Consider the following 21,109-nt stretch of genomic DNA (forward strand, 5'->3'; position numbering starts at 1 on the left):
ATTCAACCTGACAAGGAAAAATTCTCCGTGATTGAAAAATATCCGGTACCCCAAAATGCGGACGAAGTACGACGTTTTGTCGCATTTTGTAATTATTACAGAAGGTTCATACCTTACTTTTCTGATATAACCGCTCCATTGAATGCAATTCTGAAAAAGAATGCAGTCTTCAAGTGGAGTGAAGAGTGTAAAAATGCGTTTGAAAAATTAAAACAAGAGCTTATGTCACCAAGAATTTTACAATTTCCGGACTTCAATAAACAATTTATTTTAAGCACAGACGCATCTAAATTAGCATGCGGAGCTGTGTTATCTCAATTACATGGCGATGCTGAACTACCTGTTGCATACGCTAGTAGAATGTTCACCAAAGGAGAAAGTAATAAGTCTACTATAGAACAAGAATTAACAGCCATCCACTGGGCAATCAAACATTTTCGACCATATTTATATGGAAGACGCTTTTTAGTGAAAACTGATCACCGACCTCTTATATATTTATTTTCGATGAAAGAACCATCCTCCAAATTAACAAGGATGAGAACGGATTTAGAAGACTTCTCATTTGATATCGAATACGTGAAAGGCAAAAATAATACGGTACCTGATGCTCTTTCACGCGTAACTATCAATTCTGAAGTACTACTTGTCCTGCCAGTTCAAACTAGGTCTAGAACTGGGAAAATCGACCAAAACAAAATAACAGTTGATAATGCTACTGAGACTGATCACCTCAGGGCTTATGAATCTGTCAACAATATAGACGCTTTCAGTTTACCAAAATTGGTCTTTGAAATGCGCCATTCGATAATATCAATAAAAATCACATCAAAAACAAAGAAAAAAGAGTTAGCATCAGTGCAACTTACTTACAAAAAAAATGTTATAGATGTCCAAAATGCGTTAAAGCAAATAAATGAAATGGCCAAGAAAATGTCAATAAAGAAACTAGCGCTAGAATTAAGCAGCATTATATTCAAAAAAATGAACGTTCAAAAATTTAAAGAAAGCTGCAACGAAACATTAAAAGACGTCTGTATAATACTATATAAAAAAGCTGCAGTGATAAAAAATAAAATAGATATTCAAAACATCATAGCTGAAAACCACAATACTCTCTTGGGAGGACATGTAGGTATAAATAAACTATTGATGAAATTACGAAGAAACTATTATTGGACGAATATGAAGTCCACAATAACCAATTATGTCAAACAATGCATTCTATGCAAACAAAATAAACACAAAATGAAAACAAGTGAAAAATTTATTCACACAACAACACCTGCTAAAGTGTTCGATTTGATATCAATCGACACGGTAGGTCCATTTACCAAAACAAATAATGGAAATCGTTATGCACTCACTTTGCAATGCGATTTATCCAAATATGTAATTATCACACCTCTAGTGGATAAGCAAGCTATAACAGTAGCGAAAGCATTCATCGAAAGTTTTGTACTTATATACGGTTGTCCATCTGCAATAAAAACAGATATGGGAACTGAGTATAAGAATGAAATTTTTGAAAATGTATGTAAAATATTAAAAATAGATCATAACTTTGCAACTGCTTACCATCCTCAAACAGTTGGTAGCTTAGAACGAAATCATCGTTTTCTTAATGAATACTTAAGACATTTCATTAATGAAGAGCGCAATGATTGGGACTCATTTATTTCATACTATGCCTTTTGTTACAATACTTCACCCCATTCAGATATAAAATTTGCTCCTTTTGAACTTGTATTTGGAAAACCAGTTAACTTTCCATTATATTTGAAAAATGCACACACTATAGATCCAGTCTACAATCATGAACATTATTATTCGGAACTAAAATTCAAAATTCAACAAACAGTTTCCAAAGCTCGAGGATTACTAAATAAAAACAAAGTTATGAGAATAAAAGATCAAGCCGATCAAACAAATCCATTAAATGTAAAAATTAACGACAAAGTTTGGTTAAAAATAGAGAACAGAAGGAAATTAGATCCAGTATATTCAGGTCCATTTATTATAAAAAACATCCTACATCCCAACATTGTAATAGAACATTGTGAGACAAAAGAAGAACAAACTGTGCATAAAAATAGAGTGATTAAATAACCACAAATCTAATTTTATTATGATTTGATAAGACTACTGTGGTTACCTTAAATTAACAAAATTAGAATAAGCCTAACCAGCAGCATGATACTAGCTCAAAAAAACAAGAAACTGAGTGAAACGGTAAAAACATTAAGCCTGCCAATGCGTATCATTAGTGGTAAGACCTTGAAAACAACTAAAACCTACAAAATATTATATACAGAAAATCATATATTTTCATCCTCGTAAAAGGAAGGGAACGATTGCATTACTTTCAGCACTTGCCGAGAAGTGCAAAATTTAATTATTTAGAAACAAAAAAAAGTAAAAAAAAAGAAGAAAAGAAGAAAAAATGGAAAAAAAATATTATAAAACTAAGATATGATTTTATAGGCATCTGGAGTGTATAAAATGATTTCACCTGAAGTCTCATCATTTTCTGTAGGGGATAGGTGTGACGTCCCACTAATTAAATTATACCGTGCTATATAAAGTTCGACTGTACTCAATCGAACTTTATTCGCACAGCACACCGGTGACCAACTCGAGCGGTCGATCACCGAGGTCTATTGTCGACGCTGCACATTTGATGACGTGCAAGGCACATGGATACGGCGCAGCAAATTGTCACTCCAGGCGTCTAACGCTATGACCCTATGTACTATGTATCGATGTATGCATGGCAATCGTCATGCATATAAAAACTAAATATTGAATAAAATAATTCATTCTAAGTAAGACAAACTTACACCGCTATTAGAACATAAAACGTATTGCAAAATTACTTAAAACGAGAAACTTTAGCAGCTCCTTTATATCAACTTTTGGTTGCTTGGGTATTTACTCAAGACGTGCTTACAAAAGTAAGAAAGGCTAATTATTGCGACTTTAACCCTTTATTTCAAAGCTAACAGTAATATATAGCGATGTATTTAATGCCGGAACAGCTCTAGTATAGACAAACTTCAGCTCTAGTATTTCCACAGAGGGTCGCCTTAGGGAGATCTGATTTTTCCAGTATTTGGTGTGCTTTTCTCGCACTTTAATTTGTTTATAAAGTGGTTTGCCCGTTTTAGCCCGTTTAAAAGTTATCGGCATTGGAAAAAGAGCTATTTTCAATCAAAAAATGTAAATATCTCCACACATACTAGCGATAGCAAGTTTCCGTCTTCGGCAAAGTAAAGCAGTTTAATAGTCCAAACAATGTTCTAGAACATTTATATAATGGAAAAAATCTACAAGAAAACTTATGATGAAAAAACAGTTTTTAAGGGGCCTTTTACAAATAATGTCCTATATCTCAAAAACCTCAAAAGTTAGAGAGTTGAAGTCTACAGGTAAAATGTTTGTAATAAGTTTCTCTACAACTTTGCTGAAGTAAGTATTTGTCTATCTGAATTGTTGAAGAAAATAAATTTCGTAACTCACTATTAGGGGGATTAATCATCAACCCGATAAAACAGAAAGAAGGGGAGCTCTACTCCAAGAAACTTTCTCAAAGACATAATATTGCTAAAGTCAACCGTTTTGATGCAATCTAAAAAACCCCCTTTTTTGTTCTTTGGGACCACTGTGCGGACGGCGAACGGGAAGGTGGAAAGACCGGTAGATAAAATCTGCATCCTACCGGTTGCAAGTTCGTCGGACGAAGGAGAATTCGACCGAGACGACTGATTTGTGAACGGCTGAAACTCCGGTCATTTCAGGGGGGGAGGATGTTGGTGACCAACCCTATTAACATTGTCATCCCCTTGTGCTGAGTAATGCAAATTGGATTGCTACCCAGCGAAGCTTCTGCTACCAACGGCTCAACAGCGCGGGAAAATTTATTGGCTTCACTACACAGCTTTACCTGCGGCAGAACGAATCTGGCATTGATTAAAATAAGCCGCGTCGAGTGCGGAAGAATTTATGTTTAAATATAACTTAGTTTAGTTTTGTAAATTAGTTATTATTAAAGTGTCGTTTGAGTCCAAGTGAGGTGTTATACGTACTTTGGCCGAAATTACACCTAATCCCAGCGCACTTGGAATATTGCGCATACCTATCGGACCACCATCATCTCGGTTTTCCCATCATCCGATCGGAAGGCAGTTGACCAGATCCGGGGACCCCACCGAGCTATCGAACAAATATAACGAATAAAATTAACTAACTGATAGCCATAAGCACAACGGCGTACCAACAGTTTTTAAACCGGACTAACTTTTAAACCGGCCTAAAATACTTGGTAAAGGCTAGTTTACAGTTCGGAAAACGTGTCACGGGATTTGGGTCCTTGTGTATTTTAAATGGAGCTCGGGATTTCAAATCCCGTGACGGGAATTGAGTCTACACAAAAATGACAGTTTTCCTGAAGTGTAAACCCAACCGCGGGAAACATCACGGGATTTTAAAACTCTCCACACAGAAATCCGGCCGGGAACAATTCAACATAAATTGTTTCCGACGGGGAAAATAGTATTTTTAGGTTTGCAATTTGCTGCAAGTTGGATACTGTTTGTATTTTTAAGAAGCAGCAGAGTTTTTGGTTTGACAGTTTGGAGAGATCTCGGCGGGAAATTTTCCCTGATCAAATCCCGACACAAATCCTGTGCGAAATCCCGTGATCCATTTCCCGAACTGTAAACTAGCCTTAAACTTTAACCAAACGATGCTGTCATTTATACACTCAAAATATAAATCACGTTCATTGTATGTGAAAACATATATGTATCTCATCCACCGCACTTTCCACATAAAGGCTATCGGATGGTCCGATAAATTGAAGTCAGTTTCAATATCTGATTAATCAGGTAAAAGTTACGTGTTTTTCAGATAATAAATGACAGCAATTCACGTAAATATTACTAGAACCCAAACACAACGACTACACGAAGCTGAACGTAGTATTTATGTGAAATCAAACGTAACAATTATATGGAGCCTAACGCGACAATTACAGTCGTACATGTATGAATTTTCGATTAATTTTCATTATACAAAATAAAACCGGTATTCTTCAATTTAGCTTTATTTAAATCTCAAATTACAATTATTAAATATAAAATATAAATATATACCTATAGCTCCTAATATATTACAGTAGTTATTTCTTAACACTCCGGCACTCGCGCGAATGGCTCCCTGAATGAGCAGCCACTGGTGCTGAAAGATTTCGCTAGATTTTCTGAAGGTGTTGCACAAAATACAATGGCGCGAGTGCCGGAGGGTTAAAGTTTATACAATGTAAAGATGTAGTAATTTCAATTCTGTGCTATCATTTTACATTTTCGCTTGGACAATCTGGAGCGTCACAATATGTAAGCACACTTTTCCAAGCTGACGAGTATAAAAAAATTCTGATTGGTGAGAAATATCACAATGTACATCCACTGGAGAAATGCTTGTTCCGATACAATCCCTTCAGTGTAATGGCTTCACACCAGATAACCAGCAGAATTAACGTCAGAAAGTATCAGCACAAATCAGGGTATTGTGCAAACGGTACATTCCCAACAATCTCCTGAGATTTGTGCCTCCTGTAATTTCGTGCACCCACAGCAAAAATTACGCTTGTGGCCTCCCGTCTTCTGTACACTCGATCCTGCTGCAAATTTGCAGCATTTGTTACAGTGCGATACTCGTTGGGATAGATATGGGGCCCCATTCTCACAGTCACGTCGCCTAGTGACTAGAACAAAATTTCCTTCTAGTCACTAGGTGACGTGACTGTGAGAATAGGGCCCATGAAGTGGTCCGTTCCAGTAACTATGAAAAACCGGGTAGAAGCGTCGTCGGGTAATCGAACGGAGTTTTATACGCTCGAAGTACCTTCCTGCAGTTTGAATTTAGCTACAGATTTTGTTATATACAAGTACACAATGAATTACCTTATTCCAATTAGCAAAAGCTGAACAGGAACAGTAGCATTATAATCAGCCAACCAACAATCAGCAGTATTGTCATAATATGATCACAGTCGAAGTGGTGAGTGTGCCAAATATTAGATTCCGTGCAACAGCTTGTGGGATGGCATGCATCTACAGTACAAGAAACGTTGATCGAGCTGATGCTACCCATTACCCATCACCACCATAATGCTGTGGATAATTGGATGGAGCAATTTGATGCTGTACTGAGGCATACAATACTGGACTCCTTATTTTGTTTACCGAAACAATTAGATGGCGTTTCAATTTCCAACTCGTGAATCGTGGAAACGGTGTATATAGTCTAGAAATAAAAAAAAGCATTGATAACCAGATACAGTAAGAACTACAACACACTCACTCTGCATGACGAATTAGCGACGGCTAAAGGTATTCTTTGGTAGTGTTTATGGTTGGCATACGTTCGAACCTCGTTCTGGAAACATTTCTGTTACCTCCGGATAACAAGGTTGGCGAATGCTAACCGAAGTTTATTTAACTATCCATCAAGTCAGACAGGAGACTGGTCGTGTTTCCTGTTTTTCACACTCGGAATCTCCTCTGCTTCACCATGACCATGACATCGAAAACGAACGTTGATTTTTGAAAAGGCCTAATAACCATATTGACTAAACTCTTCAAATGGAATAACAGAGAAAGATATATTTACGTTACGGTTTTGTTAAAATTATTTTATGTGGATTTTATTTTATGTAATGTGTATTGTCGGATAAAAATTCTGAATTTAATTAGTATTTACATACCAATTTGTCGTGCTCGTGTATTTTCTGAAATTACGATAACCAACATATATCACGCAAATATATAACTACCAATTCATTAAAAAAAAATCAACTAATTTGGAATAAATTATTCAGCGACCAAATTTTCAGACATTTTGTCTTTTTTCACACAGGAAATTCACATGGACTGCGTTTGAGCAATTAACTTCGAATCACATAAAGTTGATGTGTGAATCAGATAGATTCTACAGGATAGTCAAATGCCGTTTATAGGAATCACGTAATATATGTTGAGAAGCGGAAAATAATCATTTAAGTGAAAATTCACGTAAAATCAAAGTGGTTTATTTTTTGAGTGTATGGCTGCGTTCTGATCTGCGTTACACAACAATGTTAAAAAACAACAAATTCAAGTTAAAGAAAATGAGTAAATTAGACAACATGGTGAATTGTTTTTCATTCCTTTTTTTGCAGTAAAATAGCTTTTCTTCGTCAAATGTTTCGTTGCATAGCGTGTGAGAGCAATTTTGTTAGCTTGTAGCCGATATGAACTTTAACTTGGTGGATAGTTGATAGTTGGCCAGTGATGTACACATTTTGTAGTGACATAATATTCAATGCCCAAGAGAAAATAAATTGGTATACATATGCATGTTTTCATTCAGTGTGAATACGCATTCGTCGAGTTTGAGGTGGTTGAACAATTGGTACTTTGTTTACTAATACTAAAATATATAGATTTATGTTTGAGGTGGGATTTTTTTGTGGCGGGATTAACATTAACAGTAGATATTAAAGCATAATAAATATCAGGAATTTTGCATCTTTCTTCAGCTTATTGCAACTTGGTCAAGTCTCTCCATAAAATCTTGGTCAAGTCTCCCCAACATTAGTTATTGTGTTCAATGTCATGCAAATTTCAATAATAACTACTCCAATGTTCCGATTTATGTAAAATCATTTCACTGCTTCATAAGGAATAAGATGAGATATGAGTACTTTAACAGAAAATATTACTCGAGAAGATATGTCCATACAAAGTTTGATACAAAATAACATCACTTAATGCAAATTTATTAATTACTGAATATTTTCTATAAGGAAAGGCTTTCATTCATTCCTGTTTTTTTTAAATTACCCTAAGGGACCGTAACAAGCATAAAAATATTTTTGAAAACATTTTAAGAACCGAGTAAAGGACGTCATAGCCAAAAAATAGAATTTTGCGCTTGGTCAAGTCTCCCCATGTTCCCCTAAATAGCGACGTACGTAGGACTTTTTCAATATTTTGGTTTTACGCGAAATGGCGCACTTTTGAGTGACAAAACGTTAAAAATGTCATAAAAATCTACACAAAATCGTTAATTAACAAAAAAATAAGCAATGAAAGAAATAAATCCTGCGTAGGTCGCTGCCCGAATAGAAATGTACAGTAACAAAACCATGATTTTCACTGTGACAGTACAGTAGTTTTACAATAATTTACAGTAAGTTTTAGTGTTATGATACAATACAAAAACAATAAACTTTAACGGTTTTACAGTAAATTTCAATGTAAAATAGACTTTTACAGTGAAAAAGGGGGGTGGTTATGTATCTTAACATTAAAAAAATCAATTTTTCTCTATACATTTTTTTCTCGAAAACAGTAAAATTTAATGTGAATGCACTGTATCAGTTTTTTGCTGAACAGTGAAATTTATTGTTACATGAAATTTTATTGTAAATCTACTGTGAGAACTTGGCATCGAATAATGTTGAAACAATAATAACTATAATATTTATTGTTTTATGATAGTTTGTAGGGTAACTGCTATTGTAAAATTCTATCCGGGTGGAGAAATCAATTTTGAATATACTGTGAAAATTTCAAAGCGATCAAAAATCATTTGTTCGAGTTACATTTTCGTTCAGCTCAAAAAAGTGGTTTTGTGAAAAATAGGTTAAAGTTTTCAGTACACATGTCATATACATTGTCCTTTTTGTCTACCACGCGAATTCAACAAGCGTAGTTCGCTAAATAATCACCATATACGATTCAATCACTAGCCAGTGTTTATTGACCCTTCGCACTTGCCTTAAATTCGATCGAAATCAGTAACATACTGATAGTTAAACTTGAATGATGCTTATAGCTTATATGCTCCTGAATTGGTAGTAATGCATGTTGTTTTTTGACCTGGTTTACTGCAAAAATATTTATCAACGGATAGAGCATATTTTTAACTAACCGAACACATCAACATGATCAAAACACAACATATATTTCCATCGATTTCCTTGCATTTTAACCCTGCCTACTATGATTGGGTGCCCTAGACTGCGAATAAACAGAAGTTAGTTTTATGTTATTAGGGAATCCCATAGAATACAGAAAGAATATTATATTATTAAATATGACATTACATGAGCAATTTACGTGGCTTACAAAACTCTTTTCAAAACAGTGACGGAAACTGAAAGACAATATTGCTCAAACTGAGTGAACAAAAGAGCGAAAAGACAGAACATTTTTTCGAAAAGGCACTCACCTAGTATGACTGACACAATATGTTGCTGTCACAGTGTGAGAATTTATACAGAAAGAGAGTCGAATATGAGTACTTGCGACCGTGTAGGAAGGTTTTCTGTTTACGGTTACCGAATGCAGCACTGATTCTAATACGCAAAAATAACTTTGATCTGAATATGCGATAATCGATTCGATTTATCCAAATGTGCTCTCCTGTAACTCTTCGATGAGCAATTGGAATCAAGCGTGTAGAGAGAAGAAAAGAACAGAGAAATCAAAAATTCTGGTAGATATAGTTCGACGGTGATTGTCTTTCCTACCTGATAACTGGCTTATTTATTGAAAATAACAAAGAATGCGTAAGAGGAGCATGCCATATTTTTGTCTTCTTCCGGTAACATGATGCTGCGATTTCCCAGTGAGCAAATTTTCTGGCAGAGACCGCTCTGCTAGATTTCTGTAAGTCTTGGTTTGGCAGCCCTGTCAGATTTCTGCGCGTATCCTGTCAGTTTGTTGAGCTAGGGCGAACTCGGTTTCGCTCGCGTTTTCTGGCAAATTTTGACAGAAACCGAGCTAAACTCTGGCATAACTCAGACATAAACTGTGCAAAGATTCTGGCAATTCCTACCTGGTAGAATTTAGCACGAATCGAGCAAAACATCTGACAAAGATGTGGCAGGAAGCGTGCAGAGATCTTGGCCGTACATTTCTGGCTCGATTCTGGATAAAAGTGAACAGCATCGGTTGGTTTAACCGCTTCTGTCAGAAACGGTTGTTGCATTTGAGCGAATTGGTTGCCAAATTCTCACACAAATCGCGCAAAATGCTCGTAGAAACTCTGCCAGCATCAATTTCGCTTTGCTCAACTTTTGCTAACTTTCTGCTTGTCACGCTGACCGGGTTGCTTTACTGCGTTCTGATCGGCAATACACGGCAATGTTAAAAACCGTACAATGAGGTTAATTGAAAAGTCACTGTTTATGCCATTTAATAGTCTGATGTATTTATATTTTTAAAACAATTTTGGGATCCTCGATTTAGCCTAAACAAAGTAATATTAGAATTATTTAAGATCCAAAAGGCTATTACTACCTTCACACTACGAGCACAGAGCACAGTCCATCTTCAGCATTCAACTTGTATAAAATCTCTAACGGTTTCGAAGGTAGTTTGGATATCTAAACCATGTGCGCTACTGTCGTCATGTTTTTTGTGGCTGAGTGCGACAGAATTGACAGCGGTTATTCCTCTACCTAGTCAAACTAGTCCGCAACCGATTCGGACTTCCAGCATGAATTCCAGCTCAAATGCGTCAACCGATAGAGTCGAAATCGGTTGTTTTCTTTGAGCTAGATTCCATGCAGAATCCATCCAGGATTTCGAACCGGTTCCGGAATCGATTTGACGGATAGTTGGGATAGGATGGTGTGGCGGCGCTAGTGTTTTTAGTATATTAATTCAAATGTTTACACACGTTTTTTAAATATTTTTGTTCGATCATGGATGTCTGTTCTCTGTGCTACGAGTTAAAACATGTTTTAACGCTATCTTGATGACATTTTTTTGTTGCTAATTATTATAACATGTTTTAACTCTGTAGTGTGAACATGGTATAAAACGTTTTTTCGCTATTTTGCTAATAATGGTGCATACTATCGTGAATGTTATGAAGTTGTATTGTTTGTCGCTAGCCACTCCAAGGATTGAAAGAGCTTCTCTAACATTATATTTAGTAGTCGGTAGTCAGACAGTTCAGCAAAATCTGACTATTTCAAATTAAATCAAGTGTTTACAGAACAATAATGGAAGCTTACCTTTCTTGGAAACGTTTGTATTAGTTGCTGTTCTGCAGCACATGAAAAAACCAAAAACAATTATTTATTTGCTTCAGATAATTACGAGGTCCTTTGAAAAGAAATCTGACATTTTAACCTTGTTGGGGCTTATTATACCATCCTACCTAACTATTCCACTAATCATGCATATAGAATTTGGCAGACCTACTTTGCTGAAAATGAAGTAATTCAAATTATCAGTAGGATTACCTAATCAATCCTAAAATTCCAAAAGTTCAGTAATTAAGCTGAGAATTTGACAATTTCAAAAGCTGATTTTCAGCGAAGTAAATCTGTCAAATGGGTTTTGTCCAAATTGCTGAGCTTTCAACATCTTGGATTGCTAAAACGTTCAGTTCAACGAAATTTTGCGACGTCATGCAAAAATTGAGAAAGCTTCAAATCCCGGTTACAAAATAATAAATTACAATTAATTACTTCCTATAGTCTGCAATCTGTCTGATAATCAATGTAAAATGTAAGTAAACTTCCACTTGCTTACTGTGTTCTTTGTGAGAAAATGTAACTAGAAAAGGGTACAAATTGTGATTATATATTCGTTTCTTTCCTCTTGTTAAACTAATTAAAAAATTGTGGTCAAATTAAACAGCTTCTCACATTCTGATAGCCATAAGTAAACCAACAAACGAAATCAATTTTTATTTAATGCATCTCTGCATCCAATTATAAAATTTCGTTCTACAGTTTGTTTCATAATGATTCGACTTCTGCTAACCTGCAATATAACTCTTCGACGTGGCGTTTTGAAATGAGCGTGTAGCACCTTATAGATAGGTCAAGAAAGAATATCAAAGAAGTAGCATTTAAAACTCGATTACACCTGCTTCTCGTACGAGATAACTTGTTTACTTGCCCTCATATGGTTTGTGTGAAGCGTGGGCTATAATATTGCACATAAAGGTCGAAAAGTTGATTCAAATTATTGAGATGTATGGAAGAGGAACATGGCGGCCTTTTACACTGTTTTCATTTGGCTTCAGGATGCAGCCATTTCTGCAATGACAGGTACTAATGTCTTAGACCGGACTAAACTCAGGCCTAAAATCAAAGATAGTACCGTGTGGCGGTACCAACTAGCTTCAAGCTTACCGCTATTAGTGTATTCTGATAAATTCCGAGTTTCATTTTGAATGGAAAAATGTTGTTAGTGTGTGCTTCCAATATTATAAGACACAATAGTAAAACTAGTGTTTGTTAACTGATCCTTTTTTGAAGGTTTGACTGCACCGGAGGATGTACAAACTCGGCATACTGAAAACCAGTGAGATCGTTGCCAACATTTTTAGTTTTAGATAAAGTTTGCATAGAGAATAGATGGTTTATCGAGTATGAAAACTCTAAGTTGCGGCTTGATTGGAGTGTTAAAAATATTCTTATCTTGAGGTCCTGCTACCCAATTCTTGAGTTCATACTACCCAATTCTATAGATGATAGATATCAGACTAGCTCACGATTTTAGCAATACTACTACAGCCGGCTATTTGGAGTTCAAAGAGTTGTAGTTTAGGCAAAAAGTAAATCACTCTCAATGGTCGGGTATCCAGAGAAACACAAGAGAAACGTAACTAAATATCTTTTTGCTCTGAGTATTCTCGGAGATAAACCATTCCACCGCATATAAACGTATTCATTTCTTGGCGCATTGCCTGCTTGTGCCGAAACCTACACCTATACCTGTTCTAAAATCCGACTCTGTAATATCTATCGAAGCGTGGCTGAGGCGGTGGCTTTCCTTAAGTAGGTATTGCATCAACATTTCTCATGCTATTGGTTTACTGAACTCAAAAGAGATACAGTTCATTCCCGATCATTTATCTCACAAGAACGATGAGTTGAACTACCTATAGGCAACATGATAATCGTTAGTATGCAATCTACGAATAGCACCGTTCTTCGCAACGCAACGCAACGCATAAAGCTGAAAGTTTCATCTGAATCGAAAATGGTCCGTCGTTTTGTAAACTACGAGATTAAGTTGTTAGGATATGATTTAACTGTTCAATTTGGATGAAAGGTTATGTAGTCTACTGACAGAATAGGTACATAGCTGTCTCAAATTCATACGTACTCTAAGTACTCTGCGTGGCTCGCATCACTACTAAAAATGATGACCGAAGGAATTGGGTGATAAAACAAATTCTCACTACTCCTAATTCGTTGTCAAACCAGGGAACAAATTCCTCCAAGTTACAAAGTAGAAACCAACACCAATTCAAATGCGGTCAATTAAATTATTGCCAAGCATCAGTACAGGTATACCTCGATAACGTGTACCTCAATAACATAGCATTTTTCATTTGGATTCGCAAGCTATCAGAAAATTGTACGAGTTTTAAGAAAACCCTACGCGTTTAATGACAATTTTAGAAAGTTCTATGTTACTCAGAGCTGTTTTGCGAAATTAAGCAAAGATATTCGAATTTCATATGACTTATAGCCGCTGCAGACAAAGCTATCAAATAACAAACGAATTTTACACACATTAGGGACGTATTTCAAATTTCACGGACGGTCTGAAAATTTCCTGGGATTTCCAAATTGACGTTTGTAAAACTCATCGAAGATACTAAACCTCCGAATTTGGCGGTTTCAAAATGATGCTATCTTGACCTTAAATTACTGTTTTTAAACATTTGACCTATACATATAATTGGTCATACAACAAAAATCAAATGCTCATCAAAATCGATCAGAACCTGCTAGAATCGAATGGAAATCATCATTTTTCATAAATTTCTCTCTACATTCGGAAAGTGTTATCCTCGTTATTAATCATATTACGTTTTCGTCTCAACTCGACGCATTCCCAAAATAAAAACCTGTTTTAATCCACCTAATGGTGCAATTGTGCTTGTCTCATTTGTCCAGACTACGATTCCATGGCTGGTTATGTTCAATACAATGGTGGAAATGAATATTACATGTTCAGTACGATTTGCACATACATACAATGGATCGACAGCCACGATCTTGAGATACTATGTGATACTGAAACATCGCTTGAAACCAGCGGCGGATCATGGAGAAAGATCCGGAGATCCGGGTCCTGCCGAAAATTTTCAACTTGTTAAGAAATTTTAAACTAGTTTTAATTTTAAAGTAGAAACCCCTCACTGCATACGCCCTCCGGGCCGGTATGATTGACGATTTTTAGAGTTATTGCATAACCTTTCTATATGAGAAAGGCAAAAATGTACCAAAGTCCAAAAAAGTCAATTTTTGTCAAACATCTCAATGTTTCATGCATTTTAAAGTCATTTGGCATCAAAAATACAAATTTGATTTTGAAAATTTTTCATTTCAGTTTATATGGGAATTTGCTGTGTGATTGCACTCTTCAACTCGTAACTCCGGAACCGGAAGTCCAATCAATAAAAAATTCAATAGCAGCCGATGGGAAGGTTGTACTTTTCATTTGAGACTAACTTTGTGCAAATTGGTTCAGCCATCTCTGAGAAACAGAGGTCACATTTTTTTCCACATACATACATACACACAGACATTTTCCGATCTCGACGAACTCAGTCGATCGGCATATGACACACGGCTCTCCGGGTCGGGATTAGATTGACGAATTTTAGAGTGAATGAGAAAGGCAAAAACATTTTAGCAAATGTTGAAAGTTATGCATTTTTTTGGTGAGCAGTTCTATGTTTCATATACATTAAACCAGTACATCTACATTATTACAGTACATCTGTACAAAAACGAGCTCAATTTGAAAATAAATCTGAGGATTATGATTGATTACAGAACTCTGGAATTTTCTATTGGAATGTTTTCAGGCAGGAATTTGATATTGATGCAATTAGACAACTGTGAAAACAAGACCAATAGATCAGTTACGTATCAGGACCCCATTCCGACAATTTATCAAAAGTCCTCATGATGTTTACAACAACAGGTTATCAATCTACGGATCAGATAATTGTTATTGTAATATTGAATTAAATCAGTCTGCATCAATAAATTTTCAACTTCAATCCAATAATTTTTTTTGGGTGTGGTGGGGGGGGGGGGCGGTTGTATGGTTTAAAACCCCAAAACCTTCTCTTGGCTACGCCGTTGCTTGGAGTTATTTATTTCGCTTTTCATTTTCCGATATGTTTCAGATCGATCCGATGGTTATAAGTTAGAAAAATTGCAGTCAGAAGGTTCGCACAAATGAACATTTTTGTACTGATAAGTTATCAAGTTCCTTCCAGACAACTTGGAAGTGTTCGGTGATTATTTCTAGCGGTTGTAGATTGTAAAATGAAATACAAAATTCGTTTTATCGTAATAATGTTTGGCTTATTTCAATGGATTATTACTATATTGAACAATAAATAGGCGACAAAAGGTAATCCACAAACAACAAGCCATAACTTTTAAAGTATTCAAAATAGGTATTTGAAGTCTTCAGTAAAGTTATTCGCAACAGTAAGAGCTACAAATTTGCTGAAGACATCATTTCGATATAATCACTTCCTAGAAACTTTGTGAAAATATCTCAATCATAGGGGGATTAATCAGCAAAAGCACAATACCAAAAGACAGGGCATATTACCTCCATTAAATTCTCCGAAGATACTATTGACCTAAAATAAGCCGTTTTGGCGTTAATAATAGATTACATGTTTTTGGTCATATTTCTGGCAATGGGAAATGATAAAAATCTTTCGTCCGCATTTTATGTTAAATATCTCTTTTGATAATAGCCCGATTTCAACAATCTATAGCTTGTTCGAAAGGTATTCGTTAAAGCTGTCTAAAAACATATAAATTGTTAATCTATATCGTCAATTTCGGCAGATAATTTAAAAAAATTGCAAAAAACGCCATTTTTACGCATTCAAACATTCATATCTTGGAAACTAAACATCAGAATCAAAAACAAATTAATAGCGTTCATACTGTTTTTAGTTCTTTCATTTAAAATTGGTTTGGATAAGATCGGTTCAGCCATTGCTGAGAAACACGAATGAGAATTTGTCCGTTACATACACACAGAGACATTGTCCCAAATCGTCGAGCTGAGTCGATTGGTATATAAGACTCGGCCCTTCGGGCCTCGGAAAAAATCTTGAAAGTTTGAGCGAATTCTATACATTTCTTTTATAAGAAATGTAAAACGTTAAAGTTTATTGTTTTTGTATTGTAGCATAACACTAAAACTTACTGTAAATTGTTGTAAAATTACTGTATTGTCACAGTGAAAATCATAGTTTTGTTACTGTACATCTCTATTCGGGATGTTCGGTGCTAAGACCGATGAGCGCGAGGACGGGATATACGATTTTGTTCTCCACTGATAATTTTCTACATAGTGAAACACATGCACTTTATTCGTAAGCTGACTTACTGCTCTCATACCGTGCCGAAGATCGAAATGGTCATTGCCAAACTGAAGCACCGCATTATTTACTACGAGAAGGATACAGGTGTGATGCTCAACGCCACCTAACTGATTTTAAGTTCTCGGAAGAATATGTGCATCCAGAGTGCAACGGAGATATTGTTGATGTTGCTACGGTATAACGGCCAGCTATGCCCGGGATATATAAAAGGTAGTTTTCATGTTATCATAAACTCACTTATGTTGTTGAGAATGTGAGGATGTCACTTATTCAAGTCGGATATTATTCCTGTGCGCTTTGAGCAAGCAAATCAACTAGTGTAACTGTGGCAGATATTTACTCGTATTTATACTATGTTCAAATTTAATAATTTTAACACTCAAAGAATAGCAAAAACCAAACGACGTAACTGTTTTCAGAATTTAGTGACAGTCTAATCTGACTGACATACAACATAATTATCAAAACGACGAATCTAACGGTGTATGATACAGTCAAGAAATCAAAATGGCGTATCATGGTTTTTTTTCTCAATTTCAACATAATACACGCAACAACAAGTTAAAACGATTACTTTACGTAAAATGGTGCGAAAATGAAATGTAAATGTGAAATCGATGTTGGAGTTTTGCCAGTAATTTTGAAATAAGAGTTAAAAGTTTATGCAAGAAACTGATGTTTTCCATTTCTCTTGGTTTCTACCCAAAATCCCATGCGTCCATTTGAAACAGTACTCGGTATTTGCTTATATTTAGCACTATGTTCAAATTTGATAGAAATAACCCTCGAAGAATCGTAAAAACCAAACGACGTAACTGCTTTCAGAAATTATAAACAGTCTAATCTGACTTGACGTATCTAGCAACGTAAATTTCAAGACGACGATTGTGACGGTGTATGATACAGTCAAGAAATCGAAAAGATGTATCAATTTCTTTTCTCAGTTTTTACATGATACACGCATCAAACGTGTAGAAATGTTAGGTTGCATAAGAAAGGTGTGGTAAACAATGTTATATGTGTCGTGTCCGGGTGTATATGTTTCGCATTTTCCAGTGAGAAACACCACTTTGTCGCTCAAAGCCAAGCACGAGACTGACACATTTTTTCTCATTTTATTTAAACCTGAAATTTTCTCTATGTTCTTGCTCTCTCTCTCTCTCTCTCTCTCTCTCTCTCTCTCTCTTAGTCCTTCTCTCTCTTCCTCTCACAATCCCTACATCCTCCTCTGCCTCTACACTTCATTCAAAAATATTGTATAAATACATGTCATTTAGTTTTGCTGGTTTCCGAATCTCTCTTCTCGGCCTTTCCGATACGTTGTTGCTTACGTTTTGCTCGGTCGTCAGATTACGTGGTTGGCTTTTAGTTGTTGCTATGTTGCTTCCATCGACTGCCATAGATCGAGAATGATCGGGATCAGCTTGTACGTTGTCTTCCCTCGCGGTATAACCTTGGATATCCGAAGCTACTGGAACCCTTTTCACATCGCATATATTGCGGGATAGTTGTACGCCGCTTTCGCTCCGAATTACCACCTTCGTTCCTTGCCTGGTCAACACTGTGTATTTCTCGTTCGAGAATGTCGGGTCGGGTTAGTTCACTGAATAATCGCAACAACAACCTTATCACCAACCGTAATTTCACTTTCCCTCGCTCCTCTATGTTTATCGGCGAATTGCTTACTCACGAGCTTCGAATATGCATCTTTCTCGCTCATATCACTTGTATCCAATACGGTCTTCGATTCCCACAAACTAGGAAACGTTCCTCGGTAGCGCCAACCAACTAGCAGCTCGAATGCCGTGACTCCTAGTCGTGAATGGTGTTTACGTGTATTGTGAACATGGGTGTATTCCTCTAGGGCCTCTTTCCAGCTCTTTTTTCTACTTTTGCAACCGCTAAAGCCTTGATTACGCCTTGGTTTTGACGCTCTACCGCACCGTTTGATTGTGCGCTGAGTGGAATGGATTTCTGCACGCTAACTCCTTTCGCCTCCCAATAACCAAAGAACTCGCTGCTCTGAAAAGGAGGTCCGTTGTCGGACTGGATTACTAATGGGAGTCCCCATACCGAAAATATCTTACAAAGCGCAGCATTCGTATGACGAGCATCTGTGGCTTTCATCTCGACCACGTGTAAGTATCGCGAATATGTGTCTACACTTATCAACAAATAGCCAGAACCACAACCTTGGATGTGAAGAAAGTCAATTTGAATAATCTCCCAGGGGGCGTTAGGAAGTTGGCGGCTTCATAGTGGTGTGGGTGGATTCCGTTTCGAAATCACAAGACACGTTTCGCATTTGGCCACAAAATCTTCCGTTTCCTTCGCCATGTTAGGCCACCAAAAGAACTCTCGAAGAATCCGTTTTGTTGCTCCACATCCTACGTGTCCCTGGTGAGCTGCTTCCAATGCCCGTCGTCGCAAACTAATCGGCAGAACTATTAAATGATTTTTGAACACCAGAGGATCCAGAGTACTCAAATACTTCGCTTGAGCTTCATAACGCTTTAGTCCGCTCGTCCATTTCCCGGATTCGATTCCGTACCTAACTTCACAAAGTTCCTCATCGCGTTCCGATGCTAGCTGGATTTCTGACCACGAAATACTCATGTTTCCTGCATCCAGTGAAAACAGCATATGCTTGTCGTTGTCCTCGTCGAATGGTTCGTTAACCTGTGATTTGTCGATGAGCCGAGACAAACCATCTGCCACATTTAGATGCCCAGGGATCCTTTCAACTCTAAACCGGTACTGGAGCAGTCGTAATGCCCAAGTTTCAGCTCGAGTTATAGCTCTCCTACTTGTTCTGTGTTGACCATCGAAAATGAACTCGTTAGCCTCCGAGTCTGTTCTAACTGTGAACTGCTTACTGGTCAAATAATATCTGAACCGTTCGACGCCCCAAACAATCGCTAAAGCCTCCCTTTGCGTTTGAGGGTATCGCTGTTCGGCAATAGTGAGTGCTTTGGATGCGCACGCTATAATGCGAGGTTCACCTGAGCTGCTAAATTGCACCAAACTGCACCTATACCAATTGAAGAAGCATCTGCGTAAAGCTCCGTGTTGTCTCGGCGATCAAAGTACCACAGTTTGACAATCGAATTTAAAGCTTCTGTTTTCAGGTAAACAAACTCTTTTTCCTCCTCAGGTGTCCAGTAGAACACATCAGATTTCGTTAGCAGTCTAAGATTTTTCGTCTTTTCGGCCCTGTTAACAATGAATCGCTCTGTAAAGTTCATTAGACCTAGGACCTTTTCACTTCCGAAAGTGATTCCGGTCTACGAAAGCTTTCAATGGCCTTCCGTTTGTCGTCGGCTATGCTCCATCCGTCGTCGGATAAGCGGAATCCGATAAATTTTATGGACTGTTTTTCGAACACACACTTTGCTACATTCAATAGCACGTTATGTTCGCTCAATCGACGGAGAACATTTTCCAGATACTTGTCGTGTTCTGCTTTAGTTTCGCCGAAAACGAGAATATCGTCCAAATAATTGACACAACCTGGACATTCCGCAAGAACTACCGTCTGCAGAATTTCTTGAAAAATGTCGGGCGAGTTGCACAGCCCAAAGGGAAGCCGCTTGAATCTATAGGTAGCTTCACCAGCAAAGAAATTCGTCAAATGTCTGCAATCTTCATGTAGGACTACGTGAAAAAAAGCGCTCGACAAGTCGATTGTTGAAAACCACGTGGCTCCGTGTAATTCCGATAAGATAGCCTCGAGAGTGGGTATTTCGAAAGGTGAACGCATGATACTTTTGTTGGGCCCTCTCAAGTCGACAACTAATCTTATATCAGATTTTCCTTTCGGAACGACCAAAAGAGAAGAGCAGAACGACTTGTCCATTTCGCTATTAACTCTTTCTATAATGCCAGAGGACAGTAACTCATCTAGTCTGCAATTTGTTTCTTCTTTGAAAGCAGGCGGTATGCTGGTAAAAACATGCCTTGATGGAGGAATGCTCTTGTCGTAAGCTAGCAACACCGGTGGTACGTTGAACATGGGGAACTGCTCTCTTGTGCCAATCGCACACATCTCACCACGTAACAAATGAGGTTCGCCTCGGCCAACGAGTCCCTGAATGGGAACATTTAGACCCAGTTTTAGCAAACTGTATCTTATCGCTGTACTTCTACCGAGCAGAGCCTTCGCATCTTGTACTACGTAAAATTTTTCTAGACATCGCGGACGGTCCGCTGTGATGAACAATTCTGCAACGAATGTCGCAACCACGGAAATTGCCGCTGAGGTTGCGTAAGCTTTCAGGGGCCGATCTGTTCCTTTTTTAAAGTTATATATAGGGCAATGAAGAGGGTCGCTGTTCATCAACTGATCAAGAATGTCCAGGCCGACAGTATTCACGTCTGCTCCTGAGTCTATCATGAAACTTACTTTTTCTCCGGCTACTTGGCCAACGACATGACAGACAAGGGTATCTAGTTGACGGCGGTAGTTCAATGAATTTAATGAGAGTCGGTCACAATGCTCTCCTGATTCTGATTGGCGGGCCATAGATTCTACAGAAGTGTTTATTGTGTCATACGTCATAGCTTCTGTATGCATCGTTGTCGAAGAGCAGTTTTCTTTCTGCAGAATAAGAAAAAAAGACCATCAATGCTTTCATGCTGGATTTGTTTGGCCATTAGC

The 21,109-nt window shown here is 37.2% G+C and overlaps 1 protein-coding gene and 1 long non-coding RNA gene across 4 annotated transcripts in view; one reads left to right on the forward strand and one right to left on the reverse strand.

Moving 5' to 3' along the window:
- LOC131677956 (uncharacterized) overlaps positions 1–21,109 on the forward strand; it is a 172,618-nt gene that overhangs the window by 22,147 nt on the left and 129,362 nt on the right. The gene's annotated exons all lie outside the window — the stretch shown is intronic.
- Positions 5,165–6,610, reverse strand: LOC131677959 (uncharacterized). The gene is made up of 3 exons (XR_009303500.1): positions 6,364–6,610; positions 5,964–6,306; positions 5,165–5,908 (listed from the first exon to the last, which is right to left on the reverse strand). It is a non-coding gene; the product is annotated as an uncharacterized LOC131677959 (long non-coding RNA).

Source organism: Topomyia yanbarensis, chromosome 1, assembly GCF_030247195.1.
Source record: "Topomyia yanbarensis strain Yona2022 chromosome 1, ASM3024719v1, whole genome shotgun sequence".
In the NCBI taxonomy this organism is placed as follows: domain Eukaryota; kingdom Metazoa; phylum Arthropoda; class Insecta; order Diptera; family Culicidae; genus Topomyia; species Topomyia yanbarensis.